The sequence below is a fragment of the Hypanus sabinus genome, chromosome 4 (genome assembly GCF_030144855.1).
Source record: "Hypanus sabinus isolate sHypSab1 chromosome 4, sHypSab1.hap1, whole genome shotgun sequence".
NCBI classification, from domain to species: Eukaryota; Metazoa; Chordata; class Chondrichthyes; order Myliobatiformes; family Dasyatidae; genus Hypanus; species Hypanus sabinus.
The window spans coordinates 157,698,169-157,714,224 of NC_082709.1; the positions used below are offsets into that span (position 1 = coordinate 157,698,169).

General features: G+C 41.5%; 1 pseudogene; it reads right to left on the reverse strand.

The window, feature by feature from the left end:
* Window positions 1-15,019: 15,019 nt before the first annotated feature.
* Window positions 15,020-16,056, reverse strand: part of LOC132392176 (NXPE family member 3-like) — a 48,465-nt pseudogene continuing 47,428 nt past the window's right edge.

Below are 16,056 nucleotides of genomic sequence, written 5' to 3' on the forward strand. Positions count from 1 at the left end.
TCAGACTTCGTACCGTGTTGCAATAATAATTCAAAAATGCTGTCATATCATAATAGCCGAAGTTTAAAGCAACAATAACCCTTAATGGGATTGTAAAATTATTCAGTGAAACAGCTTTTGTTGTTTATTGTCAATGGGCAGCGTCTAGTGACATTGTGCCTTGAACGACTATGAGCAAATTTTGGACTCCACAAAAGGCAGTTGGAAAAACAGCGAATAAATTTAAAACACAATAGATACTGTAAATGCCACAAACACGCACAAAATGCTGGAGGAACTGGGCAAGTCGGGCAGCATCTATGGAAGGAATAAACTCCTTTATCAACCACATCAACCATAGCCTACCGGTCAACCTCGACGCTTCGCAATTCGCCTATCGGAGCAACAGGTCAACGGCAGATGCCATCTCTCTGGCACGACATTCCTCCTTGGAACACCTGGAGAATAAAGACGCATATGTAAGGCTCCTTTTCATTGACTACAGCTCTGCCTTTAATACCATCATTCCAAATAAACTGATTCCTGAATTCCGGAACCTGGGCCTTAGCACCCAGATCTGCAGCTGGATCTTCAACTTCCTCACAGACAGGACCCAGGCTGTAAAAATAGGGGACAAGCTCTCCTCCACAATCACTCTGAGCACCAGTGCCCCACAAGGCTGTGTACTCAGCCCCCTGCTATACTCATTGTACACCCATGATTGTGTAGCCAAACCTCCATCGAACTTAATATACGAGTTTGCTGATGGCACTACAATTGTAGGCTGTATCTTGGGTAATGATGAGATTGAATACAGAGGAAATTAAGAACCTGGTGGCATAGTGCGAAGATAATAACCTATCCCTCAACGTCAGCAAGACGAAGGAATTGGTTGTTGACTTCAGAAGGAGTAGCGGACCGCACGACCCATCTACAATGGTTGTGCGCAGGTGGAACAGGTCAAAAGCTTTAAGTTCCTCGGGGTTAATATCACAAATGACCTGACTGGGTCTAACCAGGCAGAGTCCACTGCCAAGAAGGCCCACCAGCACCTTTACTTCCTGAGAAAGCTGAAGAAACTTGTCCTGTCCCCTAAACCCTCACTAATTTTTATAGATGCACCGTGGAAAGCATTCTTCTAGGGTGCATCACAACCTGGTATGGAAGTTGTCCTGTCCAAGACCGGAAGAAGCTGTACAAGATCATGAACATAGCCCAGCCCATCACACAAACCAATCTTCCATCCTTGGACTCACTTTACACCACATGCTGTCGGAACGGTGCTGCCAGGATAATCAAAGACAAGACCCACCCAGCCAACACATCTTTTGTCCCTCTTCCCTCAGGGAGGAGCTTGAATACTTGTATAGCCAGATTTGGGAACAGCTTCCTTCCAACTGTGATAAGACTGCTGAACGGATCTGGGCCGTACCTTCCAAATATCCGGACATGTCTCTCGTTTTTTTTGCACTACCTTACTTTCCCTTTTTTAAATTTATGATTTTATAATTTAAATTTTTATTATATTTACTATTGATTTGTACTCCAGGGATCACGAAGCGCAGAATCAGGCATCACTGTGATGATTGTATGCTCTAGTATCAATTGTTTGGTGACAATAAAGTACCAAAATTAAATTAAAGTGCCAAAATTATTCCTTCAAGATGGTGCCAGTGAAGAACGCGACCAACGGCGACGTTCTGCAGCCAGTTCATCAAACGACTTTTTTTACTGCTTTCAAATACGTGTATATCCCTGGTTTAAGACCATGCTTCGTTTTATTAGTAGAAATATACTGTTGGGTACTTTATTTTCTGCAGATTTTATCAAAATGCAATGTGTTTCTTTAATTAAATCACATCAGCTTTGTGGGCTGAAGGGCCTGTATTGTGCTGTTTTTTTTTTCTAATTGAGTAATTCAGTTGATTGACAAATTAGGCTTGTTGTCTTGGCTGACAAGATTTGTCATGTTAGCATTTGGCTAAAAGGATGCCCGGAACATTCTAGAAGGATCTGGGCTAGTCATTTTCTGGAAGGAGCTCGAAGAAGAGGGAGAGGGATGACAAACATGAGTGAAGAACATACTGAAATGCTCACAGAACTTTCTGGAAGGGTAGATACTGCTTTTGGAAAATCATTGTGCAGAGAATGGTCTGGATATTAATTGACATTTCACTTTGACTGTGTTTTCAGCCAGAATTTTTTGGTACCGTGAGCAAATAAAGTGAAGCAAATTTGGTTGATTACACAATCATGAGATCCAAAATTTACGTGCACACTATATGTGTGTGATGGAACCCTTTCTTTATCTTGTTTGTTACAGTTAAAATATTCTGTCCATACAATTCTAATTTAAGTTTATATTGCTGTGAGTTATGTTACTGATACCTGGCAAACGGTGAATTTTCAGTGTTCATACAAATGATAGTCTAATTTTTCCTTAAGGGACATTTAAACTTTTGTGTTGTGTTTACCAGAATCATATTTATCCTGGGCGTATTTATGTATTTGAAATTACCTTCTCCTTCTCATCACTATTCCCCACACATTGCAGAGTTATATTTTGTTCTGAAAGGTTGGATTCACGGTAATAGCTAACTCATTACGAGCCTGTGGGTCGAGGGTTATGATTCTGCTACTCATCCTGGCGTGATCCCATGTTCAACTAATTCCATTGCTTTGCTCCAACTGAGACATCGAGCAAGGCTGAAGTCAATGAGGACGAGAGCGGAGGATGGACGGGTGGTCGGTACTGTCTGCTAGGGTTTCATGGCCTTCCTCTCCCGCTCACGAGCGGCTGTCAGAGGAAAGTGCACGAGCCTTGGGATCCACGTCACAAGGATTGAACAGCGAGGCTGTGGACTTGTTTTGGGAGACTTTGACATTAATGTTGCAAACGTTCCTGGATTCTAGATTCTTTTTGCTGTTTTTGAGTGGTTTGATCAGGATGATGAATGTGATCTGGGGCACTTAGAAGAACAGCTCTGCCATCAACAGTGGACCGACGGCTCTGAATACTACTAGACTCCGGGTTTGATGTTTAATATTTTATGTGTTCTTCACTCACTTTTGCCGATTGCACAATGTGTTTTTTTTTTCGCGAGTTGGGTGTTTGATGTTTTCTTGAACGGTTTCCATGGTGTTTTTTTTGTTCCGTGGGAGGAGAAACCTTGGGGTTGTCTTCTTTATACATACTTTGATAGTAAATGTATTTTCAAACTTTTATACAGTCGATGTTTCTGGCCAAGACATCAGCTTACATTTAAAGATTGTACTGTGTGCATAAAACAACTACTGCACCTGCTGCCGTAAAGGGTACTGCTATTGTCATGGTCCGGTCCGTGAATTCCACATTCTGGTTCACGGTCCGGTCTTTGCTTCTTATTCCAGGTTTTCCAGGTTTCCCCAGTTTTTGTAGAGGCACCTGATTCTTGTTTGGGCTGGCTTCATAAATAGCTTCAAGTTTCAGCCTTGGTCTGCGAAAGCTCTTGGTCTTGCTGTGGCTGGGAACTTGTTGAGGGTAGGGGTAGGGGTAGGGGTAGGGGTAGGGGTAGGGGTAGGGGTAGGGGTAGGGGTAGGGGTAGGGGTAGGGATAGGGATAGGGATTTTGGATCAGAGATAGGCAGCTGAGGAGAAATGGATTATTGTGAAGGAAGAAATAAAGGGAATGAGGAGATAGTGAGGGGATGGATGAATGAAAACTGAGACAAAGGGAATAAAAGAATAACAGTGGAGAGAGTTCTGAAAGTGAGGAAGATAAACAAGTTCAGAGAGGAGGTGTTGTCATAATTAGGTTTAATGAGAAGGCGGAAGGACAAATGAAAAAAATTAACCCGTTTGTGCTAACAACAACTCTGGCAAATAAGATAAGGGAAATAGTATTTGCAAAAGTCCTTAAAGATGACAATCTATTGGTAAGATGTGCGAATGAGGAACAACTTGAGAAAGCACTCAATCTAAAAGAGATAGGAAAATGCAAGGTGGAATATACAGGGAGGGTGAGAGCATGAAATGGTGATTGTAAAGGAATGATTACGAGTGTACCAATGAGTATAAACATGGAGGATTTAAAGAGGAATATCAAAGGGGGAAAAGTAGTTAATGTTCTAAGACTGAAAACAACAAAGGAGGGAATGAAAAAGGAAAGTGAAGCAGTATTGATTGAATTTGAAGGAGTATCAGAGAAGGTGTTCCTGGGTTTCATGAGTTACCCAGTAAGAGTGTATGTGCCAAAGCCATTGAGGTGCTATAATTGTCAAAGGTTTGGACACATAGCTAAAAACTGTAAAAGGCAGAGGAGATGTGCTAGATGTGGGGGAGATCATGTATACGTAAAGTGTGGAACAGGAGTGCAACCAAAATGCTGTAATTGTGGAGGAGCTCATAATGTGGCATATAGTGAGGTTATGAGACGAGAGAATAAAATTCAAGAAATAAGAGCAAAAAGAAAGATCACTTATGCAGAAGCTGTAAGAATGTCAAGCGACCAGAATAATGCTCCCAATGAACAGGGAGTTATAGGGATGTGAGAAATGCAGCAAAGAACAAATAACAGGATTTATGTAGACAAAAAGGCTCTAGTAACATTCATTGCAGGAATGATTAATAGTATGGCTGAGGTAAAGTCAAAAAGTGACAAAATTCAGCTGGTGGTCAAAGCAGCATTAAACCATTTAGGGTTAGTAGGACTGACATGGGAAGAAGTGAGGGAGAACCTCACTAATCAGTCAAGCCAGGAAGTGTCATAGGTTGGTTAGTACTCATTATGGTGATTCATTTGCAATGGAATGCAAGGAGTTTACTGGCTAATGGCTAGGAATTTAAGGACTTTATTAAGGAAATGGTTGTAAAACTGGATGTAGTGTGTATTCAGGAAACTGGGTTGAAACCAACTTTAGACTTTGTGGTATATGGGTATACAATAATAAGGAAAGATAGAAATCTAGGGGGAGGAGGGGGTTGTGCTATGTTAATCAAGCAAGGAATACCATATAGGGTACTGGAAAAAGGAGACGATCAGGAATACATAGTGGTGGAAATGTGGGAGAGAGGGGAGGGAGTGGTTATAATTAACTACTACAATCCATGTAAAAGGTTGGATTTGGACAGCCTATTAAGGATACAAGGACAAAACAGACATAAAGTAGTGTGGTGTGCAGATTTCAATGATCACAGCACAATATGGAAGGATCCGATTACAAATTCAAATGGAAAGGTAATTGAAGATTTGATGGAAGAAAGGGATTTTGTGTGTATGAATGATGATAGAGGAACAAGGATAAACATAACAACAGGAACTGAGTCAGTATTAGATATTACGTTAGTGTCTAATATCTGGCTGGCATTAGTAACTAGGGAGTTTGCACTGCTTCAACTGTAGGCAGTGATCACTACCCAGTTTTATGTGCAGTGGGTGAAAGTGTGGAAGTAAGACCAGGTGGTAGAATCCTGAAGTGGGTGTTTGGAAAAACAGATTGGGGTAAGTTCCAGCAGTTAGCTGAAGAAGCATTGACAAAGATTGACATTTCTGGAAATATAGATGTATTAAACAGTCCGGTGACTTCACTTCCCTTCAGTCTATCACTTCCCAGCTTTCTAATTCATCACTCCCCCCAATTCTTATCCCCCCTTGACCATCCCATGTTACTTCACTCCTGATGAAGGGTTTTGGAGGTCACTACCTCCTCCCATAGATGCTGTCTGGCCTGCTGAGTTCTGCCAGAATTTTGTGTTTTTATTTCCAGCATCTGCAGATTCAGTCATGGTGACTTCAGCAATTATTATGGCAGCAGAAGGATCTATACCCAGGAGTAAAAACAGGATAAATAGAAAACTGGTTCCATGGTGGACAGAGGAATGTTGTCAGGCTGTAAAAAACAGAAATAGAGCATTCAGGCTAGTTAAAAGGATCCATAATATGCAAGCATTTGATTCAATATAAGAAGGCACACACAGGCCTTCTGAGAAGAACTATATGTCAAGCTAAAAGGGCAAGTTGGAGGAGTTTTTGCAACAAAATAGGAAGAACAATGCCTGTGGGAGAGGTACGGGGAATGATTAAAAGGATGGGGGGGGGGTGAGATAGAAGGAATTGGGAATATCCAGTAATGATATCTGAGGAGGAAACAGCAGTCTCCAGCAGGGATAAGGCTGAGATCATGGCCAAGTCATTTGTAAAGACACATAGTTCAGAAAATTTGTCTGAAGAAGGGAAAAGGAGATGGTAAAGGACAATGAGTCAATGCCCAGCTGTGTTAAACAGGAGGAAAGAAACAGATGATATAATTGATGATCCATTTACTTTGGCAGAAATGGTGAGAACAATAAAGAGATCGAGACCAACCTCCCCAGGGAAAGATCTAATATGTTATATTATGTTAAAAAATCTAGGAGAAGGAGCACTCTTGAAGTTACTGCATTTTTAGAACAGAGTGTGAGAGGAGGGAAGGTTACCAAGTGCATGGAAAGAAGCAGTAGTAATTCCAATAAGGAAACCTGGCAAGGATCCGTCAAAACCCATTAGCTACTGGCCAATAGCACTAACATCAAATATATGTAAGTTAATGGAAAGGATGATAACAGAAAGATTATCGTATGATCTTGAGAAGAGAGAAATGCTGGCAGGTTATCAGTGGTTTTAGGAAGGGAAGGAATTCCATGAACTCAGTGATAAGGTTAGAGAATGAAATAAGAAAGGCCCAGGCAAATAAAGAATCAGTAGTTGCAGTGTTTTTTGACATTGTAAGAGCCTATGATATGATGTGGAAGGAAGGATTATTAATTAAACTGCACAAGATGGGGGTTGGGGGTAGAGTTTTTAATTGGATTAAAGATTTTTTGTTCAGTAGAAAAATTCAAGTTCGGATTGGATCAGAATTATCAAAACAGTACATAGTGGGAAATGGCACACCTCGGGGTAGTGTGATTAGCCCGTTACTTTTCATCATTATGATCAATGGTGTCTTCACAAAGGTACCAGTGGATATAGGTAGGTCACTGTTTGCGGATGATGGGGCCTTGTGGAAAAGAGGCAGGAACATGGAGCATATAATCAGGAAACTATAAGGAGCAATTGATGAAGTGGTAGAGTGGGGTTATGATTGGGGATGTAGATTTTCAGTAGAATAAACTCAAACTGTATTTTTCACTAGGAAAAGAATTGAGGTAGGGAAGAAGTTAAGGATGTATGGGATTGAATTAGAAAGGGTTGGATCATTTAAATTTCTGGGAGTTATATTTGATTCACGATTAACATGGGCAGACCATATCAGGAAAGTTGAGGAGAAATGTAAAAAAGTAATAAACGTGATGAGATGTTTGACTGGTAGGGAATGGGGAGCAAGTTGTTCAGCATTGAAGAGAATGCATGTGGCTTTAGTAGGATCTGTGTTGGATTATGGAAGTGTTTTTATTTCATTTTTTATCAAGTGTTTATCAAGTGTTTTCATTTTTAGCATATGGATCAGCAGCTAGGTCTCTTATAAGGAAACTGGATGTGATTCAGGCTCAGACTTTGAGAGTGTGCAGAGGGGCTTTTAAAACATCACCAGTGTCAGCCCTGCAGGTAGAAATGGGAGTAATGCCTTTGGAATTAAGAAGGATGCAGTTGATGGCAAACTACTGGGCTAATTTGCAGGGACACAATGATTCTCACCCTGCTAAAGGAGTGTTGCAGGAGTACTGGGAAAATGGGAGGTTTCAGAGGGAAAACTTTAGTCGGGTAGGGAATGATATTGCTAGTTCATGTGGAGTGTTTGATCTAAGGATAAGTCCTTCAGTAGTTTATCCGGTTGTAGCTCCATGGAAGCTGGTATGGCCTGATGTAGACTGGCATTTGTTAGAGGTAAAAAGGAAAGGAAAATATAAAACTGATTTGGTAAGTGCATTTAAATGTCATGTGATGGAAGGTATAATGATTATACTCAGGTCTATACAGATGGTGCTAAGGAACCTGAAACAGGAGTGACAGGGTTTGGGGTGGCTATAACAGCAAAAGCAATTGCAATCAGCAGAAGTACATCTGGTAAGTTAGCGGTGTATACAGTGGAGATGATGGCAGTGTTGGTTGCGTTGCGTTGGGTGGAGAAAGCTGGACTAGTCAAAGCGTTGATATGCTCAGATTCATCTTCAGTTCTAGCAAGTTTAAGGTCTTCTCACTCAAACAGCCGGCAAGATGTACATCATGAAGTCCTTCAGTCAGTCACAAGAGTTGCAAATCAGGGAGGCCAGGTTAAATTTCTATGGGTTCCAGCTCATGTAGGGGTGAAGGGGAATGAAAGGGTGGATGAGTTGGCAAAGAGGGCATTAAAGAAAGAAAATATAGAAATGCACATTAGTATCAGTAAAGCAGAGGTTAATTGTGTAATCTGGGAAAAAATCAACCAAATGTGGCAAGAAATATGGGACAGGGAGGGGAAAGGGAGGCACTTATATCAAATACGACAAAGTGTTGTAGGTAGTAGATACAGAAGAGAGGAAATTGTGTAGACTAGGTTAAGGCTGGGGCACTGTGCACTAAACCTAACATTGAAATTGATAGGGAAACACCAGACAGGACTGTGTGAGGAATGTCAGGAAGAGGAGTCAGTAGAACATGTAGTTCTGAGTTGCAGGAAGTACGGGATACAGAGAGAGATGATGAGAATTAATCTAAGGGAATTGGGGGTGCAGGAATTCACATTAAAGCGGTTGCTGGGCATGGGTGAGAGAGCACAGGTTAGGGTATTTTTAGCTTTCTTAAAGGGTACAGTGTTTTTTTAATAGGATATGATGGATAAACAGGAATAGGGAACTAGGATGGCCAAAGATGGGAGGATAAAGTGTAGGTTAGGGTATGTGTGTGTGAGCGATTGGGTGAAAGGATTTAGAATGTGAGTCTCTCGCACATTCTGGAGCAGAAGGTGGCAGTAATGCACCATTAAGCTGGGTGGGGGAGGGGAGGGGGAGAGAGAGAGAGCGCACGCCTCGGGCTGCTGGATTGTTCCTGTCCAAACCCCTTGTCTGTATCCCTTCTCTTCACCTTCCTGCCTGGAGCCTTGCCCTGTTTGGAACTGTCTGTCTGTGTCCACATCTTCGCTAGGAAGGTCTGACCATTTTGCCGCAACCGGGAATTGTCTTGTTGTGTTCAACGTTCTGAGTAATGAGTCCCGGCCCTACATCCTGTACCCAAGGAGGGGTCCTGGCTTGGTGTTCCATGTTCCTGTTTCTCCCTCGACCAAGGCTCTGGGTTCTTGTCATGTCCATGTGCCTCACCCAGCACAGGAGTACCTTGCCCAGCCCGGTGCTGGGATTCCCTCGTCCTGTGCTGAGGTTCCCTTGTCCCGTCTAGCAGTCTCACGTCCAGCCCTGTGCCTCTCCTCGTTCTGTAGCTACGTCTTGTCCTCGCCAGGTTCTGGAGTCCGGGCCTGAGTCAAGACCCAGGTTCTGGGTCCTTGTCCAGTCTCTGGCTCGGAGTCCAAGCTGAGGCTCCTAGTTCCCAGTTCCATGTCCTGGTTCCCTATTCTCATCAAGTCCTAGCCCAGGCCTGGAGTCCTTGTCTGGTCCAGGGCCAGTGTCATGTCCAGCGTCCTATCTTCGCTTCTTTCCTTGCTTCCTTCTCACATCTAGTCCTGTTCCAAGTAGTTCAGTGGCTGTGTCCTATGAATGTAGTGACAGAACATGGAAACTTCCATTATGTTATTTTTATGTGTAATATGTTAAGAGGGCAGTGTCCATGTCACATTAAGTACTAAATATCATTTGGGGCATGGCATTTTCAATTACAAGTTAAAGATCAAGTCTATTGTCAAGGGCATGCATATTGAGTATTAACTTCTTGTAGCAGCAGTGCGGTGTATTACAACCATAGTTTACATAAATTTAAATGAACCTACTGTAAGTACAGAACTTGCATAATGTCATAGCTATTAAGCTCAAATAGTTGTCTTGAAGTTTGTATTTCATAGCACATCATTCTTTTATAGCTCCTTGTATGCTGTAACATAAATTATTAGCCATGCTTTGTATTATATGTATCAGGTGACCGTTAATATTAAATTTTATTGTTAAAGTGTGCTTGTGTATTCACCCTGGTAATGCTAAAGTGCCTTTAAGAGAAACCAGTGACATCATTGTGCACGTGCGGTGTGGAGGAAGAGTTACAAAGTTCCGGAATGAATGGCGATTGCTGAGAACACATGGAAAATATCAGAGGAACTCAGCAGGGCAGGCAGTATCTATGGAAAAGAGTACAGTCAACGTTTCGGGCCGAGACCCTTCGGCAGGACTGAAGAAAAAAAAGTTGAGTCAGAGTTGGAGGGTGAGGATGAAACGGATGGGAGTGAAGTAAAGAGTTGGGAAGTTGGTGAAAGGGTCACAGGGCTGGAGAAGGGGGAATTTAATAGGAGAGGACAGAAGGCCATGGAAGAAAGAACAAGGTCATCCATTGTACCCGGTGCTTCAGGTGTGACCTCCTGTTTATCAGTGAGACCCGATGTACATGGAGAGACCGCTTCGCTGAACATCTGCGCTCCACGCAACAGAACAAGCAGGATCTCCCAGTGGACACCCATTTTCATTTCACTTTCCCTTCCCATTCTGACACGTCCATCCAGGGCCTCCCCTGCCATTGCGATGAAGCCACAGTCCGAACACACCTTGTATTCTGTCTGAGTAGCCCCCAACACCAATTACTCGAACTTCCACTGATCCCACCCTCCTTTTCTATTCTCCATCCCCTTTTCCCTCTCTCACCTTATCTCTTTGCCAGCCCATCACCTCCCTCTAGTGCTCCTCCCCCCCCCCCCCCAGTTTTCTTTCTCCCATGGCCCTCTGTCCTCTCCAATTGGATTCCCCCTTTTTCCAGCCCTGTACTTTTTCACCAATCAACTTTCCAACTCTTTGCTTCATCTTTTCCCCCTCCCAGTTTCACCTGTCATCTTGTGCTTCTCCCACCATGTGACTCCATCTTTTTTTCCCTCCAGTCCTGCTGAAGGGTTTCAGCACGCCACATCGATGGTACTTTTTTCCACAGGTGCTGCCTGGCTTGCTGAGTTCCTCCAGCATTTTGTGTGTGTTGCTCAGATTTCCAGCATCTGCAGATTCTCTCTTGTTTGTGTCGAGTGCTGGTAGTTGCTTTTCCCAGGCATGGTAAGCAAAGGTCAATAATATTTGATAATATCCATGTAAATTCAAGTATGCTTGTTTGTAAATCCACAATATCGGTAATTTGACATGTTTTACATGTGGATGCTTTAAATTTTTGCAAGTAAGACATCGGCGCTGGATAGTGTGATTGTGCGAAGTTCCTTATTGGCCTAGTAGGTTAGTTTTTCTAGTAATTTAACTAAAAGGTAGTATATTGTAAAAGTTTATTTTGTCGTACTTTATTATTTCATGACTGAATGTGAATATAACAGAGTAATGTGAATGTGTTCATTTCTGTTTGTGTAGCGTGAGCAAGGAAAACTCGTTTGGGGGTCTAGCCTATACATGAGCACGTGTGTCCCTAAGCGAATATACTTAATTAAGATAAGATGTATTTATTTATATGTTGATGTTGTATATAAGGTACAGGGTTGGTGAGATTCTGATGTTCGTATTTTTTTCTATAATTGCCACTACTCTATTGGTTTTGTATATTTTGATTTATTTACTTTCATACTGCATATGTAACTAGTTGATATTAATGGACTGAAATTAAGCTGAGATTGTAACAGCAGGAACTGTTTTTTTTTAACTTGTGTTGCTGTTTTTATTTTGATACCCTCTTTCTGCATTAAAACATCTAAAATAGGTAAAGGAATTAAAGACCCTAACAAGTATTTGTTGGCTTGAGTGTGTGTTTTCCCAGGCTACAAAGTATAGCAATTACTGTTCTTGCTCATTTATGATAATGCTGAAAGTGGGTAAGACTTGCAGTGCTGTGCAAAAGTCCTAGGTTCTGTATGTTTGTTTTAGAGATCTGTTTTCACTTTGGCAGAAAAGAGTCTTTTTCTGTCGATCAGTGTCAAAAAAGCCAAATTAAAACCACTGTGATTCAATGTCGTCAAACAATAAAACATGAAAACTTCCATGGGGGGGGGGGTGAATATTTCTTATGGGCACTGTATATAATATGACTGTCTTTTGTATAGCAATGTATTTGTCAACATGCAGCAGAAGGAGAGTTTGTAAATATAGGGGGAGCAAAGGATGTCGGGAGTGATGCAGAGATAGACACACCAATCCAAGGTTATTTAGTTCCAGACAAGTAGTTTATTGATCATTACAGAAAGTCTCTGGTGCTTTGTGCTCCCTTCCTCTTTTCCCAACCTTGATTCCCCTCTCCCTGCCCCTTCCCACTCTGTCCACAATAGAGACCCATATCAGAATCTAATCTATCATCACTCACGTAGCAGTTCTCCGGTCTGTTTTTGAACATTGTGAATTCTTTCAGTCTAATTCTAATTTAGCTTCAAGATGATTATTAACAAATAATTTCTATGTCAATAAAGATAATCTTCAACAGCACCTAATTTAAGACACAAAATCAACAAATCAAGTTCTCTGATATTCAATGAATCCTTTACAGAATAAGCAATTTGGATTCTGACAATCAGTTGCTTAATAAATTGTTATTTTGTAAGTCATGAATGTATTCCAATAGATTAGGTATTATTCCCTTATATAATAGCACTCCTATGCAACTTCAATTTTGACGTGACAGATGAAGACACAAAGATGATGACCCAGATGTTCAAAACCCAAATTCCTAACCTTTCAAAGGTAACACTATTACTTTTATTGAAGCTTCCAGTACAGAATGCCCAAAAATGAATCACTTATGACAAAATACTTGTTTACAGTGACAAATTAATTCATGCATTGAATTCATCTTCAAATAAAAACTATAGGGTTGTATTACAGACTGCACGATAGTCAGAGTGAATTGGAGGAGCAAATCTGTAGAGAGATAGTGAGAAACAGAAAGTTGTAATATTAGGGGATTTTAACTTTCCACATATTGACTGGGACTCCAACAATGTAAAAGGGCTAGATGGCTTGGAGTTTGTCAAATGTGTTCAGGAAAGATTTCTAAATCAATATGTAGAGGTACCTACCAGAGAGGATGCAATACTTGATCTCCTATTAGGAAACCAGACAGGTCAGGTGACAGAAGTATGTGCAGGTGAACATTTTGGGTCCAGTAACCATAATGTCATTAGTTTCAAGTTAATTATGGGTAAGGATAGGTCTGGTCCCCGAGTTGAGGTTTTAAATTGGAGAAGGGTCAATTTTGTGGAAATAAGAAAGGATCTAGGAAGTGGATTGGGGTAAGTTGTTTTCTGGTAAGGATGTGTTCGGTATGTGGAAGGCCTTCAAAGGTGAAATTTTGAGAGTGCAGAGTTTGCATGTTCCTGCCAGGATTAAAGGCAAAGTTAACAGGCATAGGGAACCTTGGTTTTCAAGGAATATTGATGATCTGGTTAAGAAAAGGAGAGGTGTATAGCAGGTATAGGCAACAAAGAACAAATGAGGTACTTGAAGAGTATAGAAAATGAAAGAAAATACTAAAGAAGGAAATCAGGAAGGCAAAAAGGAGACATGAGGTTGCTTTGGCAGATAATGTGAAGGTAAACCTGAAAGGTTTCTACAAGTATATTAAGAGTAAAAGGATTGCAAAGGACAAAATTGTTCCTCCAGAAGATCAGAGTGGTCGTCTATGTGTGAAGCCTCATGAGATGGGGGAGATCTTAAACAGTATTTTGCATCACTATTTACTCAGGAAACTTGCATAGCATATATGGAGGGAAAGGAAACAAGCAATAGTGTCATGGAACATACAGAGATTAAAGAGGAGGAGGTGCTTGCTGCCTTACAGCAAATAAAATTAGATAAATCCCCCGGGCCTGACATGATATTTCCTCGGATCTTGACAGAGACAAGTGTAGAAATTGCAGGGGCCCTGGCAGAAATATTTAAAATGTCCTTAGCCACAGGTGCAGTGCCGGAGGATTGGAGAGTAGCTTATGTTGTTCCGATGTTGAAAAAAGGCTCCAAAAGTAAACCAGGTAATTACAGGCCAATGAGCCTGACATCAGTAGTAGGCAAATTATTGGAAGGTGTTCTGAGAGTTTGAATATACAAGTATTTGGACAGCCAAGGGCTCATTAAGAATTGTCAGCATTGCTTTGTGTGTGGTAGATTGTGTTTAACGAATCTTGTAGAGTTTTTCGAAGAGGTTACCAAGAAAGTAAATGAAGGAAAGGCTGTGGATGTTTTGTACATGGACTTTAGTAAGGCCTTTGACAAGGTCCCACATGGGAGGTTAGTTTAGAAGGTTCAGACACTAGGTACCCATGGAGAGGTTGTAAATTGGATTCGAAATTGTCTGTGTGGGAGAAGACAGAGAGTGGTAGTGGAGGATTGCTTCTCAGACTGGAGGCCTGCAACTGGTGGTGTGCCTCATGGATCTGTGCTGGGACCATTGTTGTTTGTTGTCTATATCGATGATCTGGATGATAATGTAAATTGGATCAGCAAGTTTGCTGATGACTCTAAGATTGGAAGTGTTGTGGACAGCGAGGAAGGCTTTCAAAGCTTGCAGAGGGATCTGGACCAACTGGTAAAATGGGCCAGAAAATGGCAGGTGGAATTTAATGCAGACAAGTGTGAGGTGTTTCATTTTGGAAGGACAAATCAAGGTAGGACATACACAGTAAATGGTAGGGCACTGAGGAGTGCGGAGGAACAAAAGGATCTGGGAGTTCAGCTACATAATGCCCTGAAAGTGGTGGCACAGGTAGACAGGGTTGTAAAGAAGGCTTTTGGTATCCTGGCATTCGTAAATTAAAGTATTGAGTATAGGAGTTGGGTTGTTATGGTGAGGTTGTATAAGACATTGATGAGGCCAAATTTAGAGTATTGTGCACAGTTCTGGCCATCTAACTACAGGAAGGATATCAGTAAGATTGAAAGAGTGCAGAGAAGATTTACTAGGATGTTGCCAGGGTTTCAGGAGTTGAGTTACAGGGAAAAATTGAACAGGTTAGGACTTTATTCCTTGGGGTGTAGAAGAATGAGCGTGGATTTGACAGAGGTTTACAAAATTATGAGGGGTATAGACAGAGTAAATGGGAGTAGGCTCCTTCGACAGATTAGGAGAGAGAAATATGAGAGGACACGGCATTAGGGTGAAACAGGAAAGGTTTAGGGGGAACATTAGGGAGAACTTCTTCGCTCAGAGAGTGGTGGGAGTGTGGAACGAGCTGCCATCTGACGTGGTAAATGCGGGCTCTCTCTTAAGTTTTAAGAATAAATTGGATAGAATCTATCCGATAGATACATGGATGGGGGAGGTCTGGAGGGTTATGGACTGGGTGCAGGTCAGTGGGACTAGCGGAATAAAGTTTTGGCACAGACTAGAAGGGCTGAATGGCCTGTTTTCCATGCTGTAGTGTTCTATGGTTCAAATTGCACCAATTTTAGACAGACAAATCTAAGATTTCCAATGTCATTATGTAGATTTTGCTTTGCATGGTAAACAAATACCTTTATTCCTTTTCAGAAGGGCACACATATGAAAGAAACACATCTATTTCATTCTTTATAATAATTTGTGGAGGGTGTATGTTATGGGGCAGGTAGTGGGCTATAGTCATTTCCCATGCATCCACAAATGCAACATTCATGTGTGCAAATATTCTTCTCATCAATACATCGAGTTGATAAGAGAACCAGTCATTGTAGTTAAGAATGTAATCTTGGTTAGCTTCCCGTGCATTCCCAGTCTTTATAACAATCACTGTATCTGGATTCCTGCTGAGCAGCTGCAGAATCGATCTCCGGATGTACTGCAGCCTTCTGATGTAGACTCCCACTGGGAAAGTGTTGAAATGGGCACATAAGGTGATGCCAATAACTGTATCTTTCCCTCCTTTAATTTCATTTAATTTATTTGAAATATAATACAAATGCTGGCTTGAAAGACTTCTGAATTGGATTGGTGGACCATGAGCACAATATTCCAGCATAATCTTGTTTTCCACATCCAAAGCACACAGAGGGCCAGCCTTGATATGGTTGCCAAGATCAAACATTTTAAGACCTAAATAAAAT